The 13,831-nt window shown below is 46.6% G+C and overlaps 1 protein-coding gene across 10 annotated transcripts in view; it reads left to right on the top strand.

Moving 5' to 3' along the window:
• TP63 (tumor protein p63) overlaps nt 1-13,831 on the top strand; it is a 162,850-nt gene that overhangs the window by 86,828 nt on the left and 62,191 nt on the right. The window contains exon 1 of one of the 10 annotated variants that reach the window (XM_031603418.2): nt 853-997. The exons of the other annotated variants lie outside the window; for them this stretch is intronic. The gene's annotated coding sequence lies outside the window, so the exon portion shown is untranslated. Of the gene's footprint in view, nt 1-852; nt 998-13,831 lie in introns of those variants that run through there. 10 annotated transcript variants of the gene reach the window in all.

Genomic DNA, 13,831 nt, shown 5'->3' with positions numbered 1-13,831 from the left:
ATGCAGCAGAAACAGAGGGGCCCTGAGAGATGAACAGTGAGATCAAGGCAGAGTGCTTTTCATTATTAGATTTGTCTCTGGAAAAGAGCGAGGCCAGCTTGTTTCTGTGATGTACCACCATGTGAGATTTAAAAAGGTTCATGGTGAATGAGACTGGTTTATTCAAAGCAATTGTCCTTCTGTGGACTTTACGGCGATCCCAATTGAGGTTTAAAATAAACTTTGTGCTTTCAGCAACTTACGGCTGAAAAATGAAACTTCCAGCCTTAAAAGATGTTCATCCTTGATCCTAGGAGTTTTGCTGGCAAGAGTTGCGATTTTTGTTTTGGTACAGTTGCCTGCAAGCAACAGAACTGGTAGGGGAGAATGGGCATCAGTGTTCAGAGCAATGCCCAAAGAAACTGTGCCACTGGTGGGCTGCTAAATGAGCATGGGTCCTTCTCTGCTGAACAGCCACCAGTTGCATCCATTTCTTTTTAAGAGCAACTCTCTCTTGGGAGAGAGCTGAAGGAGAAGATGGTTACAAAGGAACCCCTTATGTCTGAGCTATGACCATGTCTGTTGCTGCTCTGTAACCTTGCAGTTCTCATTCTCTTTCTTTTTAAGGAAGAAATATTCTTCCTGCGTTCTGTGGAAGAAAGGAGTGGGAGAAACTGGCAATTGGCATTACCTCGGGGTGAGATGAGCTGGAGGGGACAGGAAGAGAATTTGTGGGTCTGGTGTGAAATTAAACAGTCAGCAGCCTTCCCTTTGTCTCGTGCCTTGTGACCAGCTCTTTCACAATGTCCTGTGCAGCTGGTTTCAGGATGCCTGTCTGTGAGGCTGCTGGCTGTGCCTCTTTCTCTCCCATAGCCTTAACCACAAGCAGGCTGGGAAGTCCCAGCAGAAATCTATCTTCCCATGTAGCAGATAGAAAGGCTGGTGGTCCCTAGGCACAGAGAGCATTTAGAATCTGCCATGGCCCTGGTGTGGTGTGGAGCTGAAGGCACCCAAGAAGGTAAGTGGTATGTGCATCCTATGAGCCACTGTTGGGTTTCACCCAAGAAGATGCTGCTCCCTGACCTCCTTCATGGCCTAGGATGGAGATGGTGGTATTGGGGTCTGTGGTGGGGGTGATGGCCAGCTCCCTGCAGAAGGATGGTGCCTCCAAGGTGTCTCCCATGGTGCTAGAAGCCAGGTGATGTATGAAAAAATAGATTTCTTCTGACTGATGGAGCTCCCTGGAGCTGTCGGGGGAGGGGTCTGAGGGCTCCATGAGGAATGAGTGCGTCGCAGGGCAATAAGCCTTCCACTGACCTGGAGCCTTGTGACTTTCCTTCACCCCTCAGAAGTCCTTCTAAGTCAGCAGTGCTAAGGGATGCTAGCTAGACCCAAATGAAGCTACTCTGGACTAACAATTTTAGCAGGAGGCTTCTTGAAAAAGTGTTATTTGTGGGGCTTGCAGAGCCTGGAGTTCTCCTGTTGTCCTGCCCCTGTCCCAGCAGCATGTGGAGAGCTCTAGGGACCCTGAGGGCACTCACTGATGGGAGCAGGCATGCTGTCCTGAGTGATGGAGCAGCTTGGCCCCCCTCCCCCAGGTACATACCTTCCTTTCGTGCCCCTGAGCAAGCAGTCCTCCTCAGCCCCTTGCCTAACCAGTTCAGTGGAATGCTTTTTTTGCAGACAGTTGCTTTGGTCAGAGTTTTCTTAACCTGTATCTATCTGTCCCTCCCTACAAAAGGGGGAGAGAATTCCTTGCTTTTATTTTTTATGTCCTTCCTCACCTGCTGTCATGGGTGTCTGCTTTGCCTTGGTTAGGCACTGCTGTGCTCCCACTGCAGGACTGGTGATGTGTGCACTTCAGTCAGGGAGGTGTTTTGGGTTTGAGTCTGCAGCTCAGGCTCTGGGTGTCCCAGGCCTGGTGAGTTGAGAAGTTTTGGAAGTGTAAAATGTGTGCTTTAAATTTTGTAACCTTGCTGCCCAGGCCTAGATGGAGGAAAAAAGGGTTGTGGGAGAGGCAGGATGCAGCATGCGTAGGACACAGATGTGTCAGTGCTCTCAGCCACGGTCTCCACACTGTAGATCTCTGTTGGTATTTGATGGGGAACAGGACACCTTTTTCTAGTTATCTTCAACCTGCTGTAGGCTTTTGGAAGAGCCACCCTAATCAGCTTGTGCAGGGCAGCTGGACAGCAATGGGGCTGAAGCCCTTGGGTAGTTGGTGTCTCTCTATGGCATACTCTTAACTTTTACCATTGTATGAAATAGTTCAGTAATTTATATTTGGTGGCCTACACTAAATTTCTGGCTACCTAGGAGCCTATCAACTGATTAGGATAGATCAGGATCTGTGTGTTACGAGCAAGAATGCAATGGACAGACAAACAAAATAGACCCTTTGTCCAGAAGGATTTGTAGTGTCTGTTGCATCCTGTCTACTGCTTTAATGTTAATGGGCAGGCTCTGATCTCTGTTAGTTTAATTGCTTACTTAAAAGTGTTTTGCTGGGTCAGGAGAAGTGAGCTCTGCTTGCTGCAAGGTAGTGGTTGAGGAAGAGAATGGAAGGTGATGACAGGATGGTGAGATTGTGAAATGAGGAGGATGTCTCTGTGCTCTAACAGCAGGTAGGGAGCAGGCATGGTATGGCTGTGTGTGCAGGAAGTCTGGTCTGTGCAGCACTCTGAGCAGAGGTTGGTAGCATGTCACGTGTATTTCCCAGGGTTCTGGCAGGTGCCGTAGCCCTGAATTTTGTTGGGAAATGGTTTTGCACCTGGTTGATAAGGCTGATTTGATAAGTAGATGAAGCAAAGTCTGTTGTGTGGCTGTCTGTTTCCATACCTAAGTGTTCCCAGGTTGACCATGGAAGGGAAAGAAGGACTTCTCTACAGCACAGATTCATGATTAAAGCTTTTATTACAATCTGGTTTGTGCTTGAGAGAGTTTGAGGTCTGCCAAGTTTCTCTTCTGTGTGGGTATTTATTTGTTCCATAGCTGTGCGAAAAAAGCTGAGATTATGCAGAGGCATTTCCATAATGAGCAAATGCATTATGCTGTTGGAAGTTTCCCTCTAGCACATCTCGTTTGCAGTTGAACTCCCCGACTCTCCTAATTTAGACTTGGTTTTGTGACACTGCCCAATATTTAATCTTGTGCAGCATGGGGTCCCTCCAGATGGTGTAGTTGTCACGCTGAAGGTGGTGGATCTAAATCCAGAGCTGACCATTCAGATAATGGATGCATCTAGAGAATGCATCTGTGCATTCAATTTGGGCAAAACGAGACCTGGTGACTTCTCTTATTCTTTTGTGTTATAGTACTCTGAAATATTTCCATTTCTTTGCAATAATTTTTTAATGGCTCCCTTACCTGCACTGCTTTGCCCTGGTTCTGGCTGCATTTCTTTTAGTAGGAATGCAACCAGTTAATGAGCTTGGTGACACTAAGCATATTTTTTTTAATGCCACTTCCTTCAGTTCTTCATGGTATTGGAGAAAACAAGCAAGCTGAGTGATGCCTGCTCTGATACAGACCACTTTGGAAGCGTATTTACAATTCCTTTAAATATTTCTACCCTCTACAGTGCTTTGCATTCAGTTTGGGAGGGAATAAACTCATTTTAAGTTTAAAAAGCACAAGCCTGCTCTGCAGGGAATGAGCCACGTGAGGCAGGGTGCTATGCAGCATGCCATAGTGTAAGGGGCTGCAGTGGCTTCTCAGCAGGGCTGGGTTTAAATCCCCAGCTCCCCTTGCAGGCAGCAGTTGAGGTGGAAGAGTGTTGCAACTGCAAATCCTGTCATCTGTCTACGTGCAAATACCATAAAATAAAAGAAGCAGTCGCTTCAGAAGATGTCTTTCCTGAGCAGCTAGGCCTGCCTCCAAATGTTTCCATGGTGCTGCACGTGCGCCTTGCGTAGGTATGGAGCAGTGATGTGCTAATGCTTACTTTACATCTTTAAATGCTCTGCAGAAATGCTTAATTAAAAAGGATCTTGATCTTAGAACAACAGACCGCAGGCACTTCTTGCCTCCAGAGCAAGCTTAAGTTTATGCTATCATGCTGGGAACTTCGCAGTACGAGTCTCTATCTAGTTGATTGGATCCCCCCCTTTTTTTTTTTTCTTAACCAATGAATGTTCTTCCAGGTTTGTTCATTGTGAATATTTTGATTGGGTCAGAGCCCAGAAGCAGCCAGTCACTTGGGCAGCTGTGGACAGCTGGCATTCCATCGATCCATGGAAAGCAGCTAAATACCAACAGAGGTGGAGTGACCACCCCCTCATTTCATGTTCATCTGGACTGGGTTTTTTTTTTCCATCAAATGAATAGAAGGAGGAAAATAAGGCCCTTCTATCTTGTTACCTGAAAACAGGGTGGTGAATTGAGCTGTTCACCTCCAGCCAAATGAAGACCTTGCAGAACTTCGTGGAACCCCTTCTTGTGAGGTGGGATGGATGGATGGAAGGCATGTTAAAGTCCCGTTGTGAAGCTACAGCACTGCCCATGCCAATTTGGCACTGTGAGTGGGCTGGAGGTTCATGGGATGCTCCTTCGGAGCATTGTTTCCCTTCCCAAAGTGACTGTGCTGTATGGGGTGTAATTTCTGGTTTTAAAGACTTCTCTTGCATTAATTAGGATTCCTGCTTTGAAGGAAGCCTGGTGCATCCAATGTTTTGCTGTGTGTTGCTTTGTGGTTCTACAGATTCTTCCTGCAGTTCTGTTAATGACTATTATTTTTCCTCCAGTATTCCATGATGAGACTTCTGAGCTAGGTAATGTTTTCCTCCAAGCACCTCTGCTGCTGCTTCTCACCTCACTGTCATTGATTTGATAGCATTTAAATTAATGAGTGAATTGTCAGGCAGTCACGGAAAATTAAAATCAGTGTGAAGCATAGATTAAGGAGTGCCTTTTGGCCTGGGTTAAGTTCACTCACAGCCGAACAGGCTCTTTGCTAATCAGCATCTGAATTTGCAGAGGTTAATGAAAGATCAAAGGAGTTTTTGGTAATGAATGTAACTGTCATCTCTAAAACATGAATTTGTCTCCAGCCTCTTTAAACAGAAGGGAAAGGTAACCCCAAAGTATCCTTCTTTCTCTCTGCAAGCAGAGCTGGGTAAGGTGGACCTCACCATGGTTTCCAGGCTGGATTAAACAGGTCTGAAATGAGAGTAATGATATTTCTTCTGGAGAGCCTTGCTGGCCAGATAACTATGGCCATTCACTGTAAGTGTTCCTATACCAGTGGCAGATGTGGCATGTGAGGGTATGCAGGGAGTGCTTGGACACAGATTGAGGCTGTAAAATTGAATGCTTCTGCATAGGAAACAGAAGGAACAAGCAGCTCCCTGGCTGGGAGGGTTGCAGCAGTGCTCAGGTGTCCTGCAACAAGAGCTAAGAGCTGGTTAACCCAAACATGGAGCACTTTTGTGGGGAGCATCGGTGGCTGACAGCTGCAGCACCTGGGTTTAAGCAGAGGGTTTGTAGACCAACTTCAAATTATTGTAGCCTGATGACTCCTTAAACATTAGGTTATTGTACAAGGGACAGGGGGAGAAAACAGGCAAGGTGTAGGGACTGGCTGTAAAGAACTGCTGTGGTTGAGTGTTTGTTAACAGTTGTGCATTTCCTGTGTGTGATCTGTAGTTTATACAAGATAAGGGAAGAACAACACTTTCCCCTCAGTTGCTTGAGCAAGAACAAACGTGGTCTGTCAACAGTTGCTTCTCTCTTAACTAAAAACAAAGACTCCCTAATCTGTCACTATCTCCTGTTTTTTCCCTGTCCCCAGCCAGAGCACTCTGTCCCGTGCTGAGATGCAGGTTTGTGCTGCACCCACACCTTCCTCCAGCTGGATAGATGGGGCTGGTTTTGCTGCTTGAGACTTAAGTATCTGACTGTAACTTCATTGAATTTTCTTGAGTAACTTAATTTTTGCATAATTTTCTTTGGCGGGAAAGGGAATGCACAAAGGTCAGGCAAAAATGCAGCTTGAACGCTGACTGATTGCTGTCATTCATGCAAAAGTGCTGCTGATGGCAGAGACTTGAGCATGAAGCCATGACCAGGTCATCAAATGTCTGCTAACCCATAGTTTTATACCTACCAGTGAACAAGTGTCAGTTCTGGCCAGTGGGTTTGCAGGCTCATCAGCTGCCCTACAAATGTTTCTGTCTGCGGGAGGTTGTTAACTTTTTCATTCCTGAGCGTTTTTAGCAAAAAGCAGCTCGTCTTTAAAGATTTTTTTAAGGTAGCAAAATGTGAGGAAAAACTGGAGAATCAGGAATAAAACAGAAAGCTTTTTGATTAATAAATTATCTAGCTGCTTGATTTCCATTTTGCGTTGTATTCCAGCTTCGGGAGGTAAGTCTGCCGGCTGTGGTGGGAATATCTTCTATCCATAGGAGCAGGAGACAGGATTGGAGGGGTTGGATTGTGCAGCTGGTAGGGGAAGATGTGGAGACCTTGCATCATCTTGGCTGGAAAGCTGAATCTTTCCAGAGGAGTGTCTTTGCTGCCTTATTAAATGGAGCTCGGCAGCCCAGGGGCAGAGTGCCTGGGGGCTGCGTGTGTCCTTCCTAAACCGATGTTGCACCGCAGTTGTGAAGAGAACTGGTTTTGTTTCACAATTCCTTTCCACCTTCCCTCTCCCTGCTCACATAGCATTATCTCCTGATGTGATGCCATTAACTCTCTAATTAGCCCTGGGGGTGTTCTGGAGAGATAACGAGGCTATAGGAGCTCAAATAAGCAGCGTGCGCAGATGTTTACCCAGGGTCGGAGGGCAGACCTGTTGTGACAGCCAATTGCCTTGGGGAGGGCACGCTCCTTTGGGAAGGGAGAAGCTGATCTGTGCTTCAGACAGACCAGAAGCAGGGCTCCCCTCCTGCCCGAGGCAAGTTGGTGTCTTTTCCCTGCATTGCAAAATGGGGAAAAATGCAGTTGGAAGTCTTTGGAATAGAGGATTGTGGAGTAGTGAGTGTGATCAGGGTATGTTTGTAGCTTGATGGCTGTGCACAAGGTCATGTCCAGTTGCTCTGGTTGATGGTGGGCAGGATCAGCAGCATCTCTTGGGTATTTTTTCTTCTGTATTTTGCCTTGCCATAACACTTTTTAAAGGGGAAAGTCCCTGTTTCAGTACGCACTTTTTTTCCTTCCTCGCCTCTCTTGGTTTGAGCAATGAAGACCAGCTGATACCTCTGCACTGGTATTTGGGAAGGAAGGGTGATTTTCAGGTTTGTTGCCTGCTGTTATGGTTTGTCACGTGTGTGCTCCCTTAAAGTCTTCACTGGAAAAGCTCCCAAAGCTAATTGGCAGAGGCTCAGTTTTGAGCATTCAGCAGTTATTCAGATGAGAGGGGGGGAAACACATTCTATTTTTTCCTCCTCCTTCTGTTATCTCAGTTTTAATTTGTAAACATTTCTGAGCTGAGTGGATGTCACAGTCCGTGGTGACGCGGTTGATCCAGCTGCTATTTTTACAACAGAGCAGAGAGGTCTGAGCAGAATTATTCCCTTTGATGTGCAGGAAATTCTGCGTGAGCCACCTAACAAGCAGGCAGGTTTGTGTATCCCCCCTCCTCTTCAAGAACTTACACAATCTCCAATTAACGCTACAATTAAAGGCTTGTGGCAATGGTATTTTAAGTTGTCATGATTTAGTACGGTTACTTTGCATTCAGGAAGGCTTATTGATGACTTGCTCGTGGTACCAGGCAGAGATGATGGCATGGACCATGTAAGAGCATACAGAAAGTAAATTGTAAAAAACAAAACAAAAAAAAAATTGATGATTTGACTTGGCTGATGCCTCATTCTGGAAACCTGGGGGTCTTGCCAGAGGCTTTCTGGAGCAACCGAGTCAGACCTGGAAGGGTTGCACTCAAAACTTTCAAATCTAACTGGCAATGATTATTTTTGGTTTCTTAGGGTATTGGAGGTAACCTTTCAATAAAGGCAAGAGAGAGATTTCCCTTCCCAAGGCTGAGCTGCTTTGCTTGTCTAAGTTCAGTGAGCTAAGCAAAGCTTGAGCAGCAGGCTTTGCTCAGGGTTGATTTCCTTATTTATTTTCTAATTTCTTTTTGTTTGTAGGAGAGGAAGGATTGAGGGAAGCTCATTGGACCAGAAGAATAAAGTTAAACCTTGTTGTAATGTGAACCGAAATAATATATCTTAGCACATGGAATGAAGGTCTTTGTCTCAAATAGTTTGCTGCTTTCTTTGACTAACCTGATTGGTGCAGTAAGTTGCAACCTCTATCTACAAGGATTGTCTTGCTTATGACTTTAGGCCATCACAGTCACAGCAGAACTGAGAGTGTTTTCCTTGGAGACCTGTCCAAAAGGCTCAGATAAATGAATCCCATTGCTGGGAAGTGAGTGTGCAGTTTGAAGGGGGCTCCTTTTAGCTTTGTGACGTCCATTTAGCAGTATACAGTTTAGAGAGTTAAGATTGCCTCTGACAGGATCTATGAGATGCTGCCTCACCATTGTTGGCTTGTTTTTTTGATCTTTAAGAGGAGGGAATTGAATACGTACAAGGAATTTTTCTTTCTCTTTTTTTATTTTGAGGGGGTTGCTGTCTCATGCATGCAGCCTGGGAGACCTGGTGGGTGCTGTTATCTCCAGCCCTCTGCTACAATGACAGTGACTTCCTTTGTGGCACCTGGTGATGACTGATCTGCAAAAGGCCACTTGTCCAGCATCCACTTCAAGATGATTGTACAGGCTGATGCTTCTGAAACACAGAGCTAGGTCAGGGCTGTGTGTACAGAGGGCAGGGATTTGTGCTGACATGTCAATTTATTCATGCTATATACATTTCTCCTCATGTTTGACATGCAGATCTCCTTGGATAAACTTCCACATATCTCTATGTAGTTCATCTGGGCGTTGCTTCACCCACAACCACCTCCAGCCACCTGTGGGACAGAAGATAGCAGATACTTAACACTGCTGTGTTAGTGACTTGGAACAGGAGGAATAGGAGGTTCTTCTGAGTTTCATAGCACAACTTGCCAGTGAGATTTTTGCAGTGGCTTGCTGAGGCTGGGACATGTGTCTATGTCTTGCCTTCTTCTGTTCTTCCTCCATGGCTTTTGAACTCACACACTAGTAAACCAAACTCTGATATTTAGGAGTCAGAATTGCCTGTCATCCAAGCCAGTCCACTTCCTCACTGCTAGACAGCTGTAACTCCACAGGTGACTTGCAGCTTCATGTCCAGCTCTGCGAACTTTGCAGTGGTGCTGTGAAGTGACCTGCCCGGCTAACGGTGCTGTGGCTGCTCCCTGCAAACCTCACCTATGTCTTCAGATTAGCACCTGTGGTTTTCTGGCTTGTACCATCTCAGGTGAGATCACGTAAACGCACTGAGAACAGCCCATAGTGCTGGAAGAGGTGAACAGAAGAAGAAATGAAGGGGCTGCAGCAGTCTCTTGACCTGTCCCTGTGATGTAGGAAACCTGCTCTGTGCTCAGCAGGCTTTTTGCTTGTGGTTCAGGAGCAGTGAGGATGTGTGGGACTCCAGCCGTGCTGGGTTTTTGATGCTGGGGAGGGTTTCATGCTAATCCCTGTTCATTGGGGGCACCTCCTTGTGCTTTGCTCCCCAAGGAAGAATGGTAACATGCATGGTAAGTGTTTGCAGTCTGTTGCTCAGGTGGCCAGCAGCCATTTGCCATGTCATACTAGCAGGGTTAGAGACAGCTGCATCACTTTGCATGGTGAGGAGCTCCTGCTTGGTGGAGAAGGCACTGTGATCCTTTACTGCTTACTATGGTGTTGGTTCCTTTCTGGCTGTGGTTTTATCCCGTTTTTATCAGAAGAAAAGAAACTAGTGGAGCTCTGTGTCCTCTAATTCAGGGTGGCAGGAAGCCAGAGGTGGCTTCTGCAGTCCTGTGCTGGTGCAGGCATCTGAGGCTCGCAGGAGTACAGCCTGCTTACACTGATGTCCCCTCCTTGTGTGCCCGAAGACGTTGGGGTTAAAGGATGCCTGAAGGCAAAGGAATTGTGACAGAGAGCAGAAGCAGCTCTCTGGCAGGAGGTATTGGTTGGGCTTGGGTTGCAGCTCTGCTAGGGACCTCACTTTCCTTCCCTCTACGCAGCTCCCGTGGGTCACTTGCTCGCTGAGGCTCGGTTTTCATTGTGAACGGCTGCAGCAGTGCGGGTACTTAGCAATTAGCCACTGGTCGGCTTCACAGCAGGTCCTCAAAGTCTGGAGCACCGTCATTAGGCTGGGAGGGCAGGCGGTCGCTCTCTGATCTGGATGTTCGGTTTCCTCTCTCTCCCCCCCTTCCCCGCCCCTTTAAAAAGGTGTTTTGTTTCCCCTCTTCGGCTGCAGCTCGCCCTTCCCGAAGCACAGGAGAGGAGCTGCCTTTTGTTCTCTCCGTGCATCCCACGCGGGGAGAGACGGCAGTGGTGGATCCCATTCGCGGCTCGGGGCGGTCCGGCAGCTCTGCTGCACGGCTTGCCGGCGTGAGATCCTGGGGGTTTGTGCTGCCGTAGAGTAAAGCAGATGAGCAGATCGCTTTCCCCACTCCGAAGCGTCTTTCTGAAATCTCTAGTTGCTGTGGGTGCAGCGTTCGGGTGGTTTTTGCTGAGGATTACTCAGCGGTTTCTCTCATGTGCTAACTCAAAATCATGAGTCCCTCTGGATGAGTTGCTTTTCTAATTTGTAAGCGTTGTGATTTGAAAGCTTACTGCAGAATTAGAAGTAATTGTAGAGGAGGGAGATACGTAGCTAGAGAGCAGCTATGTCCCGGGAGTGTGAATGAAAGCATGTGGATGACAGAGCATGTGCCTGAATTATGGTGCATGGAGCAAGAATTGCTTCTCAGAAAGCCCCTTGAGTGCTTTGTCCAAAAGTTGAGTGCTGCAGCAGCCACAGGTTTGGCTGTGCTGCTGCCCTCCCGGTCTCCATGGATGCATCTCAGTGTCTTCCCGAGCTTTTTGGGCTTTGGTCACAGCCAAGGCTGTGCCTTGAGAAAACTCCAAAGTCTTCTAAGAAAATAAATAAATAGAGGTTCTTCGGAGCAGCTGCTTGGGAGCAGCTCTGCATTTTGAGTTTCTGAACTCGTTGAAAAGTGACAGGGGAAAGTTGTAGTTTCCTTTCTTTTCTTCCTTTTTTTTCCCCTTTGTCATTCCCCCTCCTTCCCTTCGCTTTTTAGAGATTGGTGATAAGGAATTCTAACTACTTAATGAGCTGGGAGAGGCCTCTCTCCATTGGAGTGGAGGACTCCAGGTGGCACTTTGACAGATTGGACAGGTAAGGCAGGAGAGCCCCACCTCCTCCTCCTTGCCTATAGTTAGGTATATAAGGGAAACTTAAATTATGCAGAGAGGCACACTCCGAGTCCTGTTATCTTCCAAGTAGCATCACATACCTTTTCAGGGTCTTCTAGGGGGTGGGAGGTGTTTGTCAAAATCCTGGAGCCAGAAGAAAGAACAGCAGCATTGATCAATTTGACTGCTAACATGTTGTACCTGGAAAACAATGCCCAGTCCCAGTATAGCGAGGTAAGGATCCTAGGTTTGAGCTGTGATATCTTTTAATATATTTTATTTTTAGTGAAATTGTGCAATTTTTCACCCCTGTAGTCCCGATGTTAGGCATGCAAGATACATTTATTTTTCTGAAACTTTGTGCCTTCCAAATGGCTGAGCTAGATATTGAAATGGGAAGGAACTTGGAGCCTTTACATTTGAGACAGCAAATTTCTTTTGGGAGCCTCGATCAACCAAATATCTATATTTAAAAATACATGTATAGTTTTTTGCATTGGTAAAGCAAGGCAAAGTAGTCGTTTACTGTGTGCAATGCGTAGAGTTTGCATTCCTGTAGCAGTACGAGCAGTATCTGTGTTGAGTACGTTATAACTTATTAACTAGTCTTTTTATTGCCAAAATTGCTGCTCATTGTTAAAAATGGGTTTAGGAAGTAAACCAAAAATTCACTAATTCCATTCTTTGGTTACGTTTTTAAGTAATATGTGAAGAGATTCTCTGCCGCAGGAGTTGCGTTAGCGTCCACCCCAATAACTCTTTTACGCAGTGCTGTTAATGCTTTGTGTCTTGAAGCAGCAGCAAGATACTTTATACAGGTTATCCGTAAACACTGTGTGGGGATAAATTCTCACACAATGGATGCGACTTGTTGCACTGTATGGGTGCAAGTGGAGCGCAAACTTCAGCCACAGACTTTTTTGTTTGTTTTTTAGCCCACTAGATCGGTGTTTTTGTAAGGTAGAAGCTGAGTGAATTGCCGCATACTGTGCAAATCTTTGAGGAAGTTACCTGGGGTTGAGGCAGATCTAACAACAATATTGGTTTACATTCCAGTGGAGACAGCAGCTGTGTTGACACTCGTCAGAATGGCGATGCAGCAAAATCTTCTCTGTGTATGTGCGCGTGTGTATTCCTGGTGAAAATGCTTCGAGCGGAGGGCATGGGGTGTGGGACCTGCAGCAGACAGAAGCTCAGCCACTTGGAAAAGAAAACAAAATAGGAATTGCACGGTGGAGAGCGCAGATAGGGGATGCGATAGCTGGCGAGGAAAAGCCTGTTAAATGTACACTTGAGGCTTGCACACCTGGGATGGCGGTTTGCAACTCAGATAAACTGGAACCTGTGTGTTTTCCAGGTCTCCTGTATTTCAGGGTGTGCAAACACACGGTATGCTCTTGTGCCCAGAAGACACTAATGTGGTGACTATTTTTTTTTTTTTTCCTCTCAGGTTAATTATAAACTCTTAAATGGGGAGAGAGCACTTCTTGGCGTGTTTGCTTGGCATTATTTGTCTCCTGCTATCTGATCAACTTTCGCTGAATAGCAGCGGTGGGGCTGTGGAGTCCCCATGGTTGACTTGCTGGGCTCATCTGTCAGAAGCGATGCGCTCGGGAGCATTCATGCTCCGCTTAAATGCCGCTCGCTGTAGCAGCAGGGGAGGCTTGTAAAAGGCTTTAGCTCTTTCATATATATATTTTTTTCCCCTTCTTACATTTGATCTTGATGCGCTGGCTTTGTTCATTCAGTGAAGCGTTGAACGCTGTGGAAGGAAAATGCGATTAGCGCTGACTTGGCTTTATTACTGATATAGCAGCCTTTATAGCAGCCCTTTGTGAGTGAGATGGAGACCTGAGAACTCTGTGAGAATGCGTCCTGATGAACCTTGCTCGTCCTAGGCTTGAAAAAAAGATGTGGGCTTTCACAAAAATTAAATAAAAAGAAAAAAACTAAAACTACCCTTAGCTAGCTGCGTGGACGTAGGAGTTTCTGTTTGTTGAAATCAGACTTAAAAATGGAGAACAGTTGGCTTCCCTCCCACTGAAACACACTTCTCCTCTTCCACACTGCTGTGCCTGGGATGCTCGCTGCCTTCCAGCGCTGTCTCCTTACAGGTGCTGTCCTCTGCCCGTTCTGCCCTGCAGCTTGAGCCTTGTGCAAGGCCCGGCCAGGCCTGCATGGTCAGGGCAGCAAGCTTGTGCTATGGCCTGCGGCCCTGTGAGGTCTGTGCCCGTGAGCACGGTGTCAAATGCCACGGTGAGATGAGGAGTTGCTTCTAAGCAGGCAAAATTTGGTTAAGGGAAGTTGAGAGCGAGGTTTGAGGAGTCAGTTGCAGGCCAAAAGGCTGGTGGTGGAACCTGCTTTTTTTGCAGTTTTATGCAATCCAGCATTTGATCTGGGTTGATTGTAAGAGCAATTGAGCTCTTTGTTGGTGGAGTGCTGGACTTGGTGGCTCTGGATATCCTTATATTGCAGTAGATTATGTGAACAGGAGGGGTATGTAGCATGGCTAGAATGTAGCAGGACGATGAAATGGTGGTTAACAGGAATCTTGGGGTCTTGGGTTGCTCTCCTTCC

Source organism: Phasianus colchicus, chromosome 10, assembly GCF_987193195.1.
Source record: "Phasianus colchicus chromosome 10, bPhaCol1.hap1.1, whole genome shotgun sequence".
NCBI lineage: Eukaryota > Metazoa > Chordata > Aves > Galliformes > Phasianidae > Phasianus > Phasianus colchicus.
Note: the sequence above shows the minus strand (reverse complement) of the source record. Positions and strands in the feature narration are given on the sequence as shown.